The sequence below is a fragment of the Pollicipes pollicipes genome, unplaced genomic scaffold, assembly GCF_011947565.3.
Source record: "Pollicipes pollicipes isolate AB1234 unplaced genomic scaffold, Ppol_2.1 Scaffold_4740;HRSCAF=5597_pilon_pilon_pilon, whole genome shotgun sequence".
Lineage (NCBI taxonomy): Eukaryota > Metazoa > Arthropoda > Thecostraca > Pollicipedomorpha > Pollicipedidae > Pollicipes > Pollicipes pollicipes.
This window is the reverse complement of record NW_023596545.1, coordinates 42,166,809-42,172,537: the sequence shown is the minus strand read 5'-3', so window position 1 is coordinate 42,172,537 and position 5,729 is coordinate 42,166,809.

Genomic DNA, 5,729 nt, shown 5'->3' with positions numbered 1-5,729 from the left:
CAGAGGGTCCTTTGCGCCGTTCGGGGACCCCTGGGTCGATAAGGGCCTGCATGTCGGTCAGGCACCACCAGTACCGCACAGTCGACTCCGTGTTGATATGGGCCTGAAGGCTCACTTCCGGAGCAACGACCGAGCTGGGGCTAGCGATTTACACCAGTCGGGGCCCCGCATCTGCCAGGGGCCCACAGTGCCTCCTGCAGGGTTCTGTGTGGCAAGGGGTCCCGGGTCGACCAAAAGCAGTGTTCAATGAGGCCCGAAGAACAGCCCAGGGACTAACCTGGGCTATATATACACGGAGCGTATATATAGCCCAGGTTAATACCACACGGAGAGCCTCTTTTACCGATTGAGGACCCTCAATGCAGGTGTCTATGCTGGCAAGAGACCGCCAACGGCAAACAGTTATTTCCGTGTCGATCTGAACCCTGCGATCCCATTTTCCGAGCAGGGGCAATGCCGGAGCCCACCATTTGGGTCTGGCCTGGGTCCCTGAAACAGTGACTGTCGATCATGGGCCCATGGCACCTAACAAGGGGTCATGTGTCGGCAAGTGGCCCCGATTCCATTAAGGGCTTTGTCTGAGGAGGCCCGAAGAAGAACCAAAGGACCCCTCGGAACCAAAGATCATGGGCCCGACTGGAAGGCTGAAGAGGCGGAATGGTCTGAAGGACTGGCCGCAGGTCACCATAAGGACGCCTCCTACCCGTTGGACCGTGACCTCAAAGGTCAGTTAGAGGGCCTCTTGCATCGATTGGGGATCCGTTGGACAGTGAGGGCCTCTATTTCGGCCAGAGACCATCAACACCGAACAGTCAGCTCCGTGTCGTTCTTAGCCCAAGCACACCTTGTCGTTCTTAGCCCAAGCACACGCAGAGCCGGGCCCGCGATTTGCATCGGTCGGGGTCTCTGTAATAATGAGAGCACCTGTCAACGGTCCACAGCTCCGAACAGTGTGCCCTGTGTCGACAAGGAACCCCGAGTCGGCCAGGGGAGCATTTCCTGAGCAGGGAGAGAGACGGGACCCCGAATGCCGGAGGGCCTTTGCGTTGGTTGAGGCAATAACATAATATTTCTTCGGCTTCCACTTAGTCTTATTTTGGGTCACCTCAGTAGCCCCAGATGCTTTTTTATAATTTTCACTCAGAGTCATCTGTCATACCCTGGCAAGCTTCATTTAACACCCCATGAATGGATGTACATAATAGTTTCAACCTTTTATGATAGCTTTAGCTTTTTAAGCTGAATAAAAAATTACACATACTAGCTTTTGAACTTGGCCCCAATCTGTGTTCAGTTCTCAAGTAAACAGTGTGGCCGGAGAAGTCCACATTGGAAGGGAAAGGGCTTGACTACCCCTCTGGCGTAAGTGCTGGGTATTAAAAAAATATGTTGGTGGAAACAGGTACACACGGTTCGGGTCACTAACAGCCAGGCATCACGTGCTGTGCGTTTTTCACCGCTGAGGCCTTCGTCATCCTCAGGCCTGAATTTATCACCGGCATGCGAGCAAGCCCGTCCGACTTTCGGCGAATGAAGTCGCATACCCAGCACCGAATTAAGCGTCTAAACTGGCGTCGAGGATCGCCGATCGTCGCTCGCTGAGCCAGCTGTGCCAGCTCTTGTGGAATGCTCGGAACCTGCAGTACGTGCAGACTGAGGGCATTTTCAGCCAGCAGCAACTCAGTCACTCAACTGAGCAACTAAGCTAGCATCGACTGGCCAAAGGTCGATGGAGGGATGAGATGTCGCCAACACTGTCGCACTAAGTCTCGTCAGCCGGAAGGCTAGTATGTATTCATATGCATTTTTTATTATATTTGTCATGCATTCATATGTACAGCCACTCCATCAGTGTGTATTCGTCCAGTATGTCATGGACGTCCCCCGCCTCCAAGTCGCATGCTGGCAAGGTGGATGCGTGGATTCCAAGTTCCAGCTGGATGCTGGTATAATCCACGCGGCACTCCGGATGTTGAGGCTGGCGGTGGAGGCCTTGGACCTGCTGAGCGCATCTGATCCTGCTTCTGCTTTAACGAGATGACATTGCATGACCTACAGTCGTATAACTAAAGCCCTTGTCAAACAAGGAATACCGCTGTTAATTGATCCGCTGCATTTCATATGAACAACCGAAAGCCCATGGACGTGGATTGTATTGCACTTTTAGACCCCATTTGATTCAAGGCTCGAGGAAGTGTCGCGCGCAGCGTATCCATCCGCCGCGGGCCACATGCTGTGCGAGTACGCTTTTTGTTTCGCACGTTTGGCTCGGGCGCTCGGTCCGGCCTAGTGCGCCGGGACGATCAATAAAGAGCGGCCCGCTAAAACATCAAACTCGTCAGAGGCAAAAACAGTAGAAAAACAGTCACAGAAGCAATGGTGGGGGAGTCACAATCATGGAGACAGTCGACTGTCGGAGGGACAGTGAGACAGACAACAGAGATGGGGGTCGTATCGTTCTGGCGCGTCGACGGCTGGGCGCACGGCACCGATGCCTCTACCAAATGTAAGCCCGGCGGGGTAATCGCTCACCCTTTGGCGGCTCCCAGAGATCCCCGGCCCCTTTGCGTTTTATAACCTTGTGTGATATTAATGCATATATATATATATATATATATATATATATATATACATATATATTATATATATTATATATATATATACATATATATTATATATATTATATATATATATATACATATATTCCTACAGAGCGTATATATAGCTACGCTATATATACACTCTGTAGGAATGCCGAGGATACGTACTCGCACATTACTTATGATTCTTTATGTGTCGTGCACTCCTTTCGTGTTTGTATGGTATCATGGTAAATAGCATATCTAACATATCAATATGTCACTAGCCCGTGGTGTTAAATCCCATGCTGACCCCTGCCCTGTGTTGCTCTACGCATTTCAATTAACAGTCTGCAGGGAAATAACCGACCGAGGGACACTGTGCAGCCTGAATGTTGTTACCTGAGGCAAGACGCGCAGTAGCTAGGCCCGTGTTCGACGCCAGTGCCTCTTCCCTGCCCAGTTCATGTATTTCGTAAAGCTCGGGGGTGGCCGTCAATTTTTCACGACTTCAATCGAAAGTTCTTTTGACATGCGGGTTAAATGGGTCACAGAAGCTTGCCTCATTGACTCATCGCGGGTAACGACGGAGGGCTCCCCGCAAGTAGCGATGGAGTGTCGTGAGCTCATGAGAAATTTCAGCGGGCCGACAGGTGATATCGGCATAGCTCACCAGCGACAGAGGTTGGAAGCTGCGGGTTAATGTTGCGGTGAACCTTAGACCAGGTGGGGACGGGGGACAAATTTCGATTTCCCAAAGAGCTTTTTCTTTCGTGTGGTTGACTATTAGTGAGCAAAGTAACTATCTTTTGACTGTTGTGGGCCTGCAGTGGCCGCCATTGGTGCTAGGATGATAGGCAGGCGATCCCATATAGTCTGAGCAGCTGATCGTGTCGCGAATCCCCAATGACAGGATCATTTCGATACATAGCCGGGGGTGAAGTGCCACCGATAATCTTCACACACGCGGCTAGCTAAAACAGCTAAATTAACACATTTGCTAAACGTGGTTCTTCCGATGAAGCGGTCCTAGTACCTTGCTGACTGGTATTTGTAAATGTATTAAAAACATGATGCACTACGCAACGCCACGTGCGAGTGCGTAACTTCAAAAACCATTCAGGAACTCCATCTAAATTATTGATTCAGCCACGGCGCTTGTTGCTTTTATGCAAGCTGGGGTTTGGGAGTATCGTGATTGCGGTTTTGTGTCGGTGAGAAATCCGTCGGGTCATCGCGACAATATTGCTTAAAAATGAGGAGCACCGACTAGTAGTTACGCATGGGCGATACCGCCCAATACTTAAGCAATGGAGATCATCAAGAATCTGAACCTAATACACTCTCGAAAAATTTGAGTAGCATGGTGGTGGCTAGTATGGAATAGGCCGCCTAAAAGTTCAGCAAAAGAGATTGTGGTATGATTGTGCGGGGTGTGCACCCTCGCCTTCGCTGTCTTCCGAGTTCTACATCTGACTGGGTGCCGGGGGGCGTCACGTGACCGCGGGTCTCCCGATTCGCCGGGAGTCAAGGGTCGGCCGCTGAGGCGGCGCCAGGGACCCGACGCTCACAGGTGCCAGTTGGTTGTCGGACTAGTCCTGGCGAAAACACGCTACGTTCTCTTACAGAAATCATGAACAATCTCAAGTGAAAATGGGAGCTCAAGGGAGCTCAAGGGAGCTCGTAGTGTGGGCTGACGCGAGCGCCATCGCGAACGTGGTAGTCCTGGAGGATACGGAGGGCTGCGTTCTCGAGGGTGCCGCGTGGCTCCGGTCAGAGTCCAAGGCGGCGGACCACATCAACATGGCCGAGTTGGACGCGGCGATGGATGGCGTGAACATGGCCCTGGAATGGGGCGTTAAGCGCTTCAGCTTACGCACGGACTCGGCCACCAGTGTTCAAGTGTTGAGTAGCACCTTGAGCGGACGCTCTTGTCTTAGAACAAAGGCGCAGGGGGACATGCTGATCCGACGCAGGATTGGCTTCATGTGGCAGTTGGTCGACGAGCTCCAGCTCTTGGTGACCGTCCAGCTGGTGCGGTCACAAGACAATCCTGCCGACGCGCTCACCCGAGTTCCCTAGACCTGGCTGCGAGTAGAGCCTCGAGATGCGACTTCAGCCGCAGCAGCCGCCGCGCCAAAATGTTTCACGGCACCCCCGCGACATGAGACTTCGGTCTCCGCGACAGTCGGGCCGGAAGAAGTCGCGGCGCCCCCGGCGGACCAAGAAGCCGCTCACGAGCCCCCGGCAAGCGGCGTTCGTGCCCGGATTAAAAGCATACACGGACGGACGGGGCACCAGGGGATCCGCCGGTTCCTGTGGTACGCCAGACGGGACCTCGACGGACACGTCGCGCGGGCCGACGTGCGAGCCGTCGTCAGCCAGTGCGATGTGTGCCGTTCGACTGACCCGGTGCCGAGTCGCTGGCGGTCCGGCTCACTCGGCGTCCTGACACCATGGCCCCGACTCGCGATCAACGTGACCCATTGCCAAGGCCGCCTCTACCTCACGATCGTAGACTTCGGTCCGTCCCAGTACAGCATATGGAGCGTACTGCGACGGTCTGACGCGGCAGAAGTGACGGATCATCTACATCGAGTGTTCCTAGAACGCGGCGCGCCGGCTGAGCTTCTGCTGAACAATGCCACTGAATTCAGGAGCCGGCGAATGACTGCATTCGCCGCGAAGTGGCGGGTTCGGCTGAGGTTTTACGCGACGCACGAGGCCGGCGGTAACGGAATCGTGGAGCGCCACCACCGAACTATAAAGGTGATGGTGGCCCGCCAACGGTGCTCCGTCAGTGAAGCGGTGCATCGGTACAGTGCGACTCCGCGGACTCGCTCAGCGCGCCGATGGCGCAAGTATTCCGCGCCGCCGGTGCCGACCTGTCGACCGGCCAGCGCGCAGCCGAGCCCGCATCGCCGCTGATGCAAGAACCAGTTTCATCTTCGTTTTGCGTCAGCGATGCGGTGTGGATGCGGCGCCAGGGGCCCGCCACGCGGTGTACCGATGTGTCGCGCCAGGGCGTAGTTACGCGGGTCGTGTCGGACTAGGTGGTTGAGGTCGGCGGCGCGCCCTGGCACGTGCGGTGCCTGTGGCGCCGGAACCTGTGGAAAGGCTCAGACGGGAGCCGAATGCCCAGCGCGAGTG